The sequence below is a fragment of the Suricata suricatta genome, chromosome 2 (genome assembly GCF_006229205.1).
Source record: "Suricata suricatta isolate VVHF042 chromosome 2, meerkat_22Aug2017_6uvM2_HiC, whole genome shotgun sequence".
Classification (NCBI taxonomy): domain Eukaryota; kingdom Metazoa; phylum Chordata; class Mammalia; order Carnivora; family Herpestidae; genus Suricata; species Suricata suricatta.
In genome coordinates, this window is record NC_043701.1 from 186,652,839 (window position 1) to 186,667,207 (window position 14,369).

The 14,369-nt window shown below is 45.3% G+C and overlaps 1 long non-coding RNA gene across 1 annotated transcript; it reads left to right on the forward strand.

The window, feature by feature from the left end:
• Positions 1–1,745: 1,745 nt before the first annotated feature.
• LOC115274166 lies at positions 1,746–5,686 on the forward strand. Its single transcript, XR_003901121.1, has 4 exons — positions 1,746–1,833; positions 4,292–4,368; positions 4,702–5,091; positions 5,524–5,686. It is a non-coding gene; the product is annotated as an uncharacterized LOC115274166 (long non-coding RNA).
• The last annotated feature ends 8,683 nt before the right edge of the window (positions 5,687–14,369 follow it).

A 14,369-nucleotide genomic window follows, 5' to 3' on the forward strand; every position in this document is an offset into this window, starting at 1 on the left:
TGAAGCTCTGTCCCCTGCACCCAGTAGGGTATAGGTCCTGCCCCTGAACCTCTGCTGGGCAGGGGTCATGCCCCTGCGGCTCTGCCAGGCGTTCTACCCCAAGGATTTTGGGCAGAGAATGTCTGGCCTGTGAAACAAGGCAACTGTCCTCTTTTGAAACTGAAGAGGTGGTTCTGGTAGTCTTTGAATGGACTTTGGGGTCATGCTTCTCTTTCCTTGACATACTGTGCACTTCACAGCTGAAGAGCTCTAACACCTCAGTCTGTAAAATCCAAGTCTGACAGTTTCCCATCCCCCCTTCCCATCTCCTCCCCTCTCACCTGGCTCCCACCCCGTGAACCTCTGAACTAATGCATTATTTGGCCACACTTAGTACTCTCTTCTGAACATGCGGTCTCTCTCTCTCTCTCTCTCTCTCTCTCTCTCTCTCTCTCTCTCTCTCTCTCAGAGAATTTCTCACAGATTTAAGTTCTAGTTCTTTTTTGCTTAATAATTCCATCTTCAAGTCACTCCTCTGTCCCTGCATTTTCCTATGAGCAGACCAGAAGGACCAGTCTCCTCCACCAGCACTTTGTTTAGAGACCTACTCAGCTACATATCCAGCTTCTCTCAAGTTCTGCCCTCCACAAAATGATGCAACTCAGAGACAATTTAGCCAGTTCTTTTCCAACTTGCTACAAGGATCACCTTTTCTGCATTGTCCAATGAGGTGTTCCTCCTTTCTGTCTTGAACCTTATCAGAACAATCTTTATAGTCCATGCATCTGACAACATTTTGTACATGATTACCTTTTTAAATTTACTTTTTAATTTACATCCAAGTTAGTTCACCTATACTACAATAATGATTTCAGGAGTAGAATCCAGGGATTCATCCCCTACATATAACACCAAGTGCTCATCCCAACAAGTGTCCTCCTTAATGCCCCTTGCCCATTTAGCCCATCCCCTCAAACCCTTCCAGCAGCCCTCAGTTTGTTCTCTGTATTTAAGAATCTCTTATATTTTGTCCCCCTCCCTGTTTTTATATTATTTATGCTTCCTCTCCCATATGTTCATCTGTTTTGTATCTTAAATTCCACATATGACTGAAGTCATATGATATTTGTCTAGTTCCCTCTAGTTCCATCTATGTTGTTTCAAATGGCAAGATCTCATTCTTTTTTATAGCTGTGTAATACTCCATTACACACACACACACACACACACACACACACACACACGTACCACATCTTCTTTATCCATTCATCTGTCGATGGACATTTGGGTTCTTTAAATACTTTAGCTATTGTTGATAGCAATTGCTGGATCATAAGGTAGTTCTATATTTAATTTTTTGAGGAACCTCCATACTGTTTTCCAGAGTGGCTGCACCAGTTTGCATTCCCACCAGGAGTGCAAAAGGGTTCCCGTTTCTCTGGATCCTCGTCAGCATCAGTCATTGCCTGGGTTGTTACTTTTAGCCATTCTGACAGGTATGAGGTAGTATTGCATTGTGATTTTGATTTGTATTTCTCTGATGATGCATGATGTTGAGCGTTTTTTCATGTGTTTATTAGTCTTCTGGACGTCTTCTTTAGAAAAGTGACTGGTGACCCTGGAGGGTCCTGATGGGAGTTGGTCACAGAAGACCCCCACATCAGAGGTGGACCCGCCAGGCAATTGTGACCTGAGGATCCATTGATGCCACCTGACCTTGGGTCCTCACCCAATCCCCAACCTACTGAATGTGAATTTTCTGCTGACACTTTCCCAAGGGAAGGCCCTATGGACTCTTCATACCTAGTAGTGTACGAAACACATTTCCCTTAGGGACTGTGATCTGCAGTGAAGGTAACTGGCTGGCATTGTCCTGTCCATTCTGTTCTGTTGTAGGTGGGCAAGCCAGGCATTCCCAGGGGGCAGATGTGCTTCTCTGATTGGGGTCAGTTATGGCCGGGTGTGATTTCCCAGGGGTCCACACTTGGGGATCTACTCCCCTGCTGCAGAGTAGAGCCTCTCCACCCTGCTGATGAAAGGCCTCTGGCTGGCACCTGCAGGGTCTTTTGTCCTTGGGAAGCAATAACTTCTCTTCCAAAAGCACTTTAGGAAGTTCTCTCCCAGTGCATTCCAGAGATCACTGCCTCTTACTATGCACTCTGGGGTCGGCTCCCTCCTCCCCAGAAGCGAATGTGATAGCTCCGCTCTGGAGAAAGTCAAGTACTTTCAAAACCTCTGAGTTTTAGCTCCAAAGGCTGTTTGCAAAAAAGAATGGGCACTCTTTGTATTTCTTGTCCCCCAGTCTGTCGTCCAGAGAGGTTTCCCTCTTGCGCTAACTTGATGCTGCACTCTCACAGCCCCTCTCTCTTTTGCTCCCTTTTATCTCTGCACAGAGGTGTTTCCTTCTCCTCCCCTGGCTATGCCATTTTATCTCCCCAAATTCACATGCATGTGCCTGGATCCTGCCAGGCTGTCTCCTTCCAACTGCGGAGATCATTCTGCCATTCCGCAGATCGATTTCCTGGGTGCTTTAAGTAATTTGATCTCAACACAGCTGTGTTTGAGAGGAGGAAAATCTTGGTCCCTCTACTTCTCCGCCATCTTAACTCCCCCTGGATGTAATTCTCATCTCTGTTCTGCTGTAGGTAAGATGATTTTTCCCCTGAGCTTCTATCAGGATTTTTTCTTTATTTTTGATTTTCTGTAGTTTGAATATGATATGCACAGGAGTAGTGTTTTTGGCATTTATTTAATGCTTGGTGTCTTCTGAGACTCCTGCTTGGTGTCTGACATTAATTTGGCGAGATTCTCAGTTGTTATTGTTTTGATGTTTCTTCTGGTCCCCTCTCCTTCTGGGCTTCCCATTACATGTATGTTACATCTTTTATAGTCATCCTACAGAATTAGATATTCTGATACTTTTTTTTCAGTCTTTGTTCTCTTTGCTTTTTGTTTTTGATGATTCTATTGATATATTTTCTAGCTCATAGATTCTTCCTTCAGCTGTGTGCGGTCTACTAACAAGTCCATCAATGGCATTCTTCATTTCTGGTATAGTGATGTGTGTGTATAGCATTTCTTTGTTGGTTCTTCCTTAGGATTCCCACCTCTTTGTTTTCACTGACCATCTATTCTTGCATGCTGTCTACTTTATCCCTTAGGACCCTTAGCATATTAATTACAGCTGTTTTAAATTCCTGGTCTGACAATTCCAGTATCCCTCCCTGTCTGATTCTGATGCTGCTCTGTGTCTCCAGATTATGTTTTTTGCCTTTTGATATGCCTTTTCTTGATTGCTGAATATGATGCATCAGGTAAAAGGAACTGCAGTAAATAGGCCTTTGGGGATGTGGCAGTGAGGTGTGGGGGAGGGGACATAGTCTACAGCCTAGGATCAGGTCTCAGTCATTAGTGGCCCTATGGCTCAGGACTGTGACTGTCACAAGGGTTTCTAAGCTCCCTCCCTTCCCCCAGTTGGGACAGGGTGGCTAGAGGGCGCTGAAGTTGGGTATTTCTCTTCCCACGTCAATTAAACTCTCCTTAATGAGGTACCCTTGAGGGCAGGCCCTTTCAAGAAAAACAGTGCTCTGGTGTGTTTCAAATGATTCTTTACCCCTCCCTTTTCCCTCTTTTTTCCTATGGTATTTACTGTGGGAATCTGGCAAGGTCCTGGCGTCAAATCTCACAATACTTCAGGGACCCTGTGAGTAGGTGTGTTGTCTGTACTGCACAGCTCAGGTTTCCTGCCCCTAAACTAGTCCTGCAGCAGCTTTAGCTCCTGCAAGCTGAGCTCTGTGTCCACCTGTCTCTCAGACTTGGGGGCAGCAGCTTTCCGACTGCCCTCCCCTCTCTCAAGGATCAAGCATGGTGGCAGAGGACTTCTGGTGTGAGTTCTACATGTAAGGGACGAGGAGGTCACCCCTCCACCCAAAAGCAAGACAAACCTGAACAGAGTGGAAAAGCAAATGGTTTGTCAATTGTGTTATCTTTCAAAGAACCAACTTGGTTTTATGGATTTTCTCTACTTTTTTATTCTAAATGCAGTTTATCTTTAATTTTTATTGTTTCCTTCCTTCTGCTGGTATTGATTTTAGTATGTTCTTATATTTCTAGTTCCTTTAGGTATAAATATAGGTTGTTGATTTGAAATTCCTTTTTTTAATGGAAGTATTTACAGCTCTATATTTCTCTCTGTAATTCTTTGTGTCCCATAGGTTATGGTATGTGGTTTGTTTGTTTATTCATTTTGGTATCAAGATATTTTCTAATCTCTCATGTGGTTTCTTTGACCCATTGGTGGTTTAATTTCCAGACAGCCTCGCTCACGATTCCCATCTGAAGGAAGCTCTCCACAGCGGAAGCAGAACTGCCCTGCGCCCAAGCCCCTGGGTGAGTCAAGGCATGAATCCTGCTACTTTGGTGGCGCAGGCTTCAGTGTTTGGGGCTGGAGCAGTGGGAGATCTAGTTCAGGAGGGAAGTCCCTCAGGGTCTCTGGGGCAGGTCTGACAGATGCCCTCCATATCTCCTTGGGTGCTAGAAGGCAAAAAGGCCAGGACTGGGCTGGGTGAGGACCATTCCTGTGGCCCGAGGCTGGGGGCAAGAGCGCATAAGGCCGAGAAGTGCTTGGGGCTTTATGTCTGGGTTGGGTCCCCACATCAAGAAACTCTGGATACCTGCTGGGGCAGTGACCTGGGGTTTTAACTGTTCACTCTCATTGAGCAGAGGAAAGTCTGGGATGGAGCTCCTGGAAACACGCAGCGAGAGCAGCATGGATGGGCCTCATCTCCTCCTCTGATCCAGGGACGTGCCTACGACAGAATGGCTCTGCTGCCTACTCCTGGGTCTCTGCCAGTTGGCCTGGTCCTCAAACCAGGAGCCCTGGCAGTGCCCCCTGAGTGGTCAGGAAGCCCTTTTCCTGCCGTTCCTGGTTCCTAGCTCAGGCTTGCAGAGCTGGGCTGCGCTGGGGGCATGGACAAGAGTACAAAGGCAGTGGCTCCCTGTCAGCGGTCCCGGTTCGCCCTCCTGGTCCGGGTCACGGTTCATCTGTGTCACGTGTGAGAGAAAAAAGGAGATGCGCTAAAAGTCACCTGCAGCGCTCTGTGGAAACAGATGGTAAGTGTCCAGCCACTTAAATTTCCAGGTTCAGGACAACTTACTAACACAGCAGTGTATTCGTGCAAGTGAGAGCTGGTTAGGAAACCAGCACAGACCACGCCGTTTTAGGAAAAAGATGTACATTCATGATTCTCCCCACCCCTCCGATTCCCTCCCATCCTCAAAACTGGATGGTGAGCCCCTTCTGCATCCCCAAGGACCTCTGTCCCATTCTGCTGGGACCTCCTGAGGCAGGAGTGCTGGGAATGGGGTGCTGGTCCCACAGCTCTGGGGTGAGGGGTCTCTCCCACACCTGCCGGGCTTGCCTCATCTGTCCATCACACACCAGCTGATGATGTCAGCTGAGGTTTTGCAAACCGTCTCAAAGTCCATCACTGTTCTTTCTGCCAAGCACAAATATTGATTTGTGAAGTCTACTTTTATTTACAGGCTGCACACTGGTCAGGGCAGAGGACGCCCCTGCTGCTGCCTTTGAGAGAGCGTTTGTTCCACGTCCCCAGGTCCCAGACCAGCAACCTGGGACTCCGTAAGTTCCCATGTGAGCTCCCTAAATCATCCCAATGGCTTTTTTTAAGCAGGAAAGGAGATTAAAAGCAGCGAATTTGTGTTGTGGGATAAAAAATAAACTTGTCACAAAAAGATGTATTTGAGTTATTTTACAGGGCAACGAATATGGTAACATCACCAGAACTAAAATGGGGCGGAGACCGGACCACACTGTGACCTCCACACAGCTCGCAGGCCCTGCTGGGCGGGACACTACTCCTGCGGCTGGAATCCCCAGCAAGTCTTCCCGGAGGGCAGCAGGGACGGTCACTACACAGTTTCCTCTGTGTGGTCCCGTGTGTCTCACCTGCATGGAGAGGGAAGGAGGGAAGCACACGACTCTCTCCTCTCTCTGACCTTCTGACCAGTGTCCACATAAGCAGTGGTCAGGGGGCTGCATAATCTGTCCTTTGCAGGTACCTGAGGGCAGTGATGCCCTCCTGCTGCTGCCATCTTTGCCATCAAAGCCTCCTGCATCCGCACTGACCCAGCAAAGAGAGCAGGGCCCAGGTTTCCTGGAAAACATACTTGGTTCTGCTTTTTGGCATGATGGAATAGGCCTGAGGCTGATGGCCCAGTCTACCTCGCACACGGGGACCCTTCTGGAGGAGCACTTCCTTCAGCTCTGCAGCTGCCTCACTCAAATCCACGCTCCAGAAGTTACTAATGGTGCAGCCCTGAGCAAGCCACTCACTCACTCTCTGGCTCTGTTGGACATCTGTGAAGAGACAATAGTAGCTGCCTGCCAGAATTATTGTGTGATCAGATGAGAAAATTGAGGAAAACTTTTAACACAGTCCACAAAGCCAACATGAAGATTCCTGGGAGCCACACTCTGTTTTGTGCCCTAAAGATCTCCCTTTTGGTTAGAATGGTATTTGGCACAGAGTAGGCCTCTGATAAATACCTGTTGAATAAACGATTAGTATTCACATTTCCATCTGGTTTAAGCGGGCAGCTGCTTCTGCTGAAGTCAGAGCACCTACAGAAAGCCCAGCTTGGAGAACTCTAATTGCTGGTGCCACGCATTAAGGAATTGCCATAACATTTCCCATCACACAGACTTGCTTCTGATGAACCAGTACAAGGCTGAAGAGCTCCTTTCAAGGACAGAGCCTTGGACTCTCACTATGTACCAGGGCTCCTGAGTGTGTTCTCCCACTGTGAGGGTCAAGGTTCCATGTGCACCAGCACCATTCATATAGAGACATACTATTACTTTGAAAGCTTTTCAGATACTGTCATCACTTGGACTCCAGAGGTGGACAACTTGTCAGTAAAAAGAGGGGCTTCAGGACCCCCCCTGATGTTATCCCATAACACATGCTATCTGACGGGAGCCAATTTGTGGCAACCCAGACTCAGCATCATTCCTTGTCTGTGTGTGTCGGTGGTCAACAACAGGGCTGGGCTGCTGCGGGAGACCAGAGCCAGCCCCTGACGTACAACCAAAGGGCAGGCAGGATCTGAGTCCCGTGGTTTCTTCACAAGATGCTGGAGCAGCTCTGCTGAAAGCACATTTAAAAAATATACCTATCTAACATCTAGGTATGAAAGAAATCCAGAAAGGGGCACCTGGGTGGCTCCTGGGTGGGTTAGGTGTCAACCTCTTGATTTTGGCGTAGGTCATGATCTCAAGGTTCATGAGTTCCAGCCCGGTGTCAGGCTATGCACTCACAACCCGGAGCTTGCTTGGGATTCTCTGTTTCCCTCTTGCTCTGCCCCTCCTGTGCTCTCTCTTTCAAAGGAAATACACATAAAAATAATCCAGAAAGCTATTCCAACACATCTTTACTAAGCAATACAGCAAACACAGAAGCTATGAAAAAATTTAGACATATCTGATTGCATTAAAGTTTCAAATTTTTGTAGGGTAAATACACTGCAAACGTAAAGAAACAACGCTGGAAAAGTTGCCCACAAATATTTAAAGTTGAAAATTTCATTTATATTTTCATGTATCACATCATAGAATATTATGCAGCATTTAAAAGAAATGACCAGAATTGGGGCCCCAAGGTGACTCAGTTGGTTGAGCATCTGACTCTTGATTTTGGCTCAGGTCATGATCCCAGGGTTATGGGATTGAGCTCCATGTCAGGCCCCACACTGAGCATAGAGCTGCTTGGGATTCTCTGTCTCTCTCTCTCTCTCTCTCTCTGTCTCTCTTTGCCCCTCTCTCCTGCTCATGCATTCTTTCTCTCTCTTAAAAAAAAGGTGGGGGGAATGAACAGAATCTACATGTATTGATCTCAAAGAGGACGCCCAAGTAATATTTGATGAGGAAGTAAAAACAAGCAGGTGAGCGGTACAGCAGGGCCCTTTTATGAATAGTCCAGTGGCACCGGCTCCCCCGCCCCTGCCCCACGTTTTCTGTATGTGCAGCCGACAAGCGCAGTGTGTGTCTGGCTGCTGACCCGGAGGACTTTGCAGGGGTGAGTCTGGAAAGGTAATACATACCTTCACATACCTTTGCATTTTCCCCCCCACTTAAAATGAGGCTTTATCTTAAAAGAACAAATACTGCCATAAAATGAATACGTGACAATTATTTCTCACATAAAACATTGTCTTAACTATCCTGACATGAAATCTGGGACAAACTGATATATACTTGGGGGATATGTCCAGTAAGTAAATGTGTTTATTGTTCTGGGTAGATGAAGATGTTATTGCATTTTTTGAAAACTGACTATATCATAAAGATCTTGAAAAATCAATAAGGTAAATATCCCACTAGAAAAATGGGCAAATAACAGTTCAAATATTACAAGTGGCTCATTAACCTAAAAATACTAATCACATGTAATCTTGTTGATAACCAAATAAATGCCAATTGAAATGAGGAAGCAGCCTGCCATGGGATCGAAACAGGAAGAGGTTAGGGAAGGGGGGGAAGTCCTGAGGCAGGATGCAAGGGGTTGTTAAGTGCACTGCCTCTGTCCAGTGGGAGGCATGAAGAAGCCGAACCCCGTCCCAGGGGCCAAAGTGAAGTGGACACCAGCCCATTGTCCTGAACTCCACAATCTCTGTCCAAACACAATGATCTGTCAGAGTTAATGTACTCCAGAACCTGTGCACAATAAACTTCTCTATTTCCCTTTCTCCTGTGATCTTTTGTTGAACACTGCCTCACCATCCCAAAGGCCAGGATCTCCTTTACAAATACCTATTTAACAAAGTCAAAACAGTTGCCGTATCTGTTTGTTGATATTGTGATATTAATAAAACGCAGATATTATGATATTTCACTATTCAAGCTTAGTATGCAAGTGGTAAAAAACCCCAATGGGTTCTATAACCATTACCATAACTAGCAATTAAAGCTAACATTTCATGTGATGGAATGTTTCCTCCACATTAGACTTTTCCTATTTAGAGACAACCTCTCTACCATTTGGTAAAATCAGGATCTGAGGCGCATGGGTGGCTCAGTTGATTAAGAGTCTGACTTCTGCTCAGGTCAAGATCTCATGATTTGTCTCTGTGCTGACACTCGCAGCTTGGAGCCTGTTTTGAATTCTGTGTCTCCTCTCCCTGCCCCCTTCCGCTCATAGTCAGTCTTTCTCTGTCTCTGTCATTCTCTCAAAAATAAATAAGCATTAAAAAATTTTGTTTTAATCTCTTTCAAATGAGTTTTAAAAATCAGGAATAACAAACCAGAATCCAACTGTCATCAGCTCCCAACGGACACAGAGCAGAGGTTTGTGGGAAATGTAGTCTCCCACTGCAATCACGCCTTCCCAAACGGGACTCTGGGAGTCGGCGTGCTCCCTGTGCGCACTTGCGACTCGGGCCCCCTTCCTCCAGCAACTTCCGCTCCTTGCCGGCCGCTGTTCCCACGGGCTCTGGGCTGCGGTCTGTGTCTGTCGCTGAAGGTTGGTGCGAGGGACAAAGGGGAGCCCTGCGCCACTCGGGGACTGGGGGTGGGGGTGGGGGGTCGTCCACTTGGTGGGTGGGTGACCGACGGCGAGACTCGGGTTGTGCTTTCGGTGGTTGCTTGGTCAGAGAAGGCGCGCCGTAGAGACGCGGCGCGTGCCTCGGGGGTTTTGGCGAACTGGGTGGTTGAGTCCAAGATGACAGTGAGGGCGGGGGTGGGTGTGCAGACGGTCTGTATTTGCGGGGTTTCTTGGAGTCTCCTCAGCAGGCGAAGTGTCAGGTCCCGCCCCCCATCCCCCCGGTGTAACCTGCCTTTTCTGGTGATTTGTGTTGGCTGCCGGCTACGCCATGTGTCCCTGTGAGGCTTGCCCCAGGTCTCTTCACAGGGTGATTGTGTTCAAAGAAGGGAAGCGCCAGTGAAAAGTACTCTTGATCCTGTGTCGGAGTCACGTGTGCTGAGTTCACCTTGGTCAAAGCAAGTCAAATGGCAAAGCCCACGTCAGTGTCGGAGGGAGTGAATGCAGGGAAGCAGGTCATTGAGAACCATTACTGGACCCGTGTAGCACACACAAAATGTACCTTAGGTATATCGTTTTCTATAAAATCACGGGCCAAAAATGTTGTGTTGCAAGATGTATACTTTCCGTGAAGATAAGGCATTTAAGCTACAGGTGTCCTCATGGAAACGCACATATGAAGCCCTGTGTGTATATCTCTGTTAATAGGAACATAGTCCTATTACCTATTAATGGTCCTAGAACCATTGTTTAAAGAAGCATCTTCAGGATTTTAGGTTAATTCTTACTATTACCTGTTGATAAAAACAGTAGGACCTATGTGTTTTAAGTAACTCAGGATGAACTGTATGTGCAATTTAATGGGCTTGTGGGTACTCCTGCAGTAGGATGTTTCCTGCTCTTTCTCAAGAGCAAGCTCCGTCCCCCCCTGTCTCTCTCCCTCTCCCACTTTGTTCATTGTCTTTTCTAGCTCGTGTGTAGAGAGCCTCACAAAAGAGAGTCCAAGACTGAGGAACGAGTCCCAGCAGGGCTGTCATGACTCCAGTCCGTCCGTCCGCTCTCCCAGCTGTCCTCCCGGAGTCCTCGGTGTGTTTCCAGGAGCAGCAGGACATGAATACATCTCTGGTTGAGTGGTTTGTTTGCTTGTTCCTCGGCTTGTTTTACATCGTGCTTCATGAGTTTTGTGAGGGGGAGTTCATCAATTAAAATAGAAAAGTAGAAATAAGTGAAATTCAGCTCCAGGGAAAAACACCTGAACACAGGAGTGGTGGCATGTAGGCATGGACGGGTTCTATGCCTTAGAGTCCTCCACGGTGAGTGCAGGTTGGTTCCTGATTTCTCTTTCTGATGCTGTGGCAAAAGACAGGCACATTTGTCACCTTTGCAGAATGGACCCTTAGAAGAAAGTGTGCTATGGTCTCATGGGACATGAAAACTCCCAGGCACAGAAGTCTGAAACAGTGCCTTTGTCGGTCACGGAGATGGTGTCGTGGACAGCGTTTCACTGCCAATCTGGAAATCAACACTTCCAGCAGTCTGCAGTGGTGACAGTCACGTGGTGCTGAAACAAGTTTTGCTCAATTAGGGTTTTCTGGAGCTGCTAAAGTAGTGTCCCAGACAGCCTTTGGAAGGTCCTGCTTGGTCTTTGGCTAAGACTGGGGGGATGTCTGGGGGACTGAATTGCCTGCAGGTCCTTTAAATAACTCTCCACATGTTTCTCTCAGCTAAACTGTCTGTAGGTAGTGCAGCAGACTGTTCAAAGTTGTATTTTCTGACAGATATTTCCACTGTTTGCATCGTAACCCGCTCAGTATAGCCCCAATTCATTTCTTTTAAGTGAAAAAATAACCTACAACCTGCATTATCAGCCTAGATTACAGTTAGATTCAGTGTACAGTAGGCGTTGCCTTACTTGAATCTTCTGCTGTAGTGACACTGCTCTCCAGGATCCTCTCCTGGACATTCTTGTCCGTTAGCTCCTATGGCGGCCTCCCTGATGATTCTTTCGGCTTCCCTGAATTCTTCCTTGTGTTTCTTCTTCTGAACGTCGCTCATCCAGGTGTTCAGATCTGGGCCTCATTTTCATACTGTGTGGCTTCCTTGACTTGTCTGGCCCTCTGTGGTTTGATAGTCTTGAGTATTTCTTTCCAGCTTGGACCGCTTCCCCATCCTTTAGACCACAAGTCCAACTCCTTGGTGATTGCATTTTTTGTAGCTATCCAGAAGGCACCTCAGATTGAGCGAGTCCTGCATGAAATCCATGTCGTCTTTTCTTCCCTTTCATATGACAGACCTTCTGTTCGGCCAGTGACTTTAACTCCCAAATGGGGTTTCTGGACCCCTTCCTTTATGTTCCACATAGTCTTACCTGGCTACACGATCTGGACAAACATATAATGATATTTATCCACCATTTTAGTCCCACACCGTTACAGTCGTGCAGAACAGTGTCACTGTTGTAAAGATCCTCTGTGCTCCTTCTGTCCATTTTTCCCTATCTCCTAGGCCCTGGCAAGTGTTGATTTTTTTTTTTTTTTTACCTGTCTCCATAATTTTTACTTTACTCTATGTTCCATAGTTGGAATCATACATGATGTAACCTTTCAGATTTGCTCATTTCCCTTATGAAGGTGCATTTAAGTTTTCTTTCTTTCTTTCTTTTATGACTTGATAGCTCATTGTCTTTAGCACTGAGTTATATTCCATTCTCTGAGTGTACCACAGTTTACCCATTCATATGTTAAAGAACATTTTGGTTGCTTCCAAGTTTTGGCATTTATGAATAAAGCTGCAGTAAACACCATGTGCTGGTTTCTTTTCAACTCCTTTCAATAAATACCAGAGAGCATTACTGGGTTGTGTGTAGAAAGTTTGTGTTTAGTTTTGAAGACAGTACCAAACTATTTAACAAATAGCTATATCATTTTGGTACTTTGATATGGAACCAAAGCAAATTAATACACTCTACTTCATTCCATTATTTTGTTATTGGTTACTTTAAGGGTTTACAATATGGATCTTTAGTAGTGCCGCACGTCACATAAAATATAGGAACTTTTCAGTAGTATGATTTCATTGACAACGCCTAGTATTTGTAGTATTGATATTCTGCATATGTAATTACATATTGAGGATACATACATTTTGAATCCCCTGTACATTGTTATGTTTTCTTTAAAATATCATGCATTTTATAGAAATTAAGAGAAGAGATATGTATTATAATTCTTTATATTTACCCACATAGATGCCATTTGTAGTGGTCTTGATTCTTAGGGTCCAAGTTACCATCTGGTGTCATTTTCTTTCAACCATGGAGAATGTCCTTTAGGATTGTAGTGCCATCTTCTGATGATGAATTAGTTTATCTGAAAATGTTTTTATTTCACCTCATTTTTGTAGCATAGTATTCACTGGATATAGAATCATGGATTGAAGGATATTTGCTTTCATCATTTAAAAGATTTTCTCTGGGGCACCTGGGTGGCTTAGTCAGTCAAGCAACTGACTTCAGCTCAGATCATGATCTTGCAGTCCATGAGTTCGAGCCCCATGTCAGGCTCTGTGCTGACAGCTCTCTGTACCTCTCTCTCTCTGCACCTCTCTCTCTCTCTCTCTTTCTCCCCCTCAAAAGTAAATAAACATTAATTAAAAAAAATAAAAGATTTTTTCCATTTTTCTGATAAGTCACCCATCATTCATATGTGTTTGTACATTAATGCGCTCTATTTCTCTGGCTACTTTTAAACCTTTATCTTTGGATATTGGCGGTTTGGTCGTGATGTGCCTAGAGAAGTTTTATTTTATTTAATTTTTGAAAAATGTTTATTTTTGAGAGAGAGAGAGACAGAGCATGAGCTGCAGAAGGGCAGAGAGAGAGGAGACACAGAATTAGAAGCTGGTTCCAGGCTCAGAGCTGTCAGCACAGAGCCTAATGTGGGACTTGAACTCACAAACTGTGAGATCATGACCTGAGCTGAAGTCAGACACTTAAACAATTGAGCCACCCAGGCGCCCCCATTTTTTTTTAATCTAACCTAGTAATGAGTCACTTAGGCTATTAAATCTGTAAATTCAGGTCATTCACAAAATTTATAAAGGTGTAGACATTGTTTCTGAACATAGATTTCTGTTCTCTTTTCCTTATGGAACTCCAATTACATGTTTGTTAGACTGTTTTTAAAATAGTTTCTGAGCCTGTTTTGTTTTTCCTCATGTTTTCTCTCTCTCAAAAGGTAGGAAAGTATCTGTCGATCCGTCCTCAACTTCCACAGCTTTCTTTTGCTATTATTTCCAATCTGATGTTCCAATCTGATGTCCATCCCCTTAGTAAGGTTTTCTTCTTTGTTACTGTAGTTTACAGCTCTCTAGTTTCCATTTGGTTGTCTAGGTTCTTTTTCTCTGTCACGATCGGGTTCCATATCCTCCTTTAAGTACTTGGACCCACTTTTGGGTGCTGTCACAGTGCTCCAGCTATCTGCGGCTCCTGGGATACCTCAGGATTCGTGTCTAGTCACTGTTGTTGGTTTCTGTTTTTCTTCATGTGCATTTTTCTGTCTCTTTACGTGTGGTGTGAATCTGAATTGTACCATGGACATTGTAAGTCATATGTTGCAGAGATTCTGGATCCTGTTTATTGGAACAAGTGTTGTTGTTGTACAAGGCCGTTAATATGGCTAAATTAAAATTCGAAAATTATTTCTTGCTGTGATTGGTAGCTCACCATTTGTATCATTCAGCTTCTAGTGGCTGCTTTTCTGCTGGGCCCTCTGGGGTCTTTACATATCTGTTGTTTAGCAGTCAGCCAACAATTGTGGTTGGTTTTGTATGGTA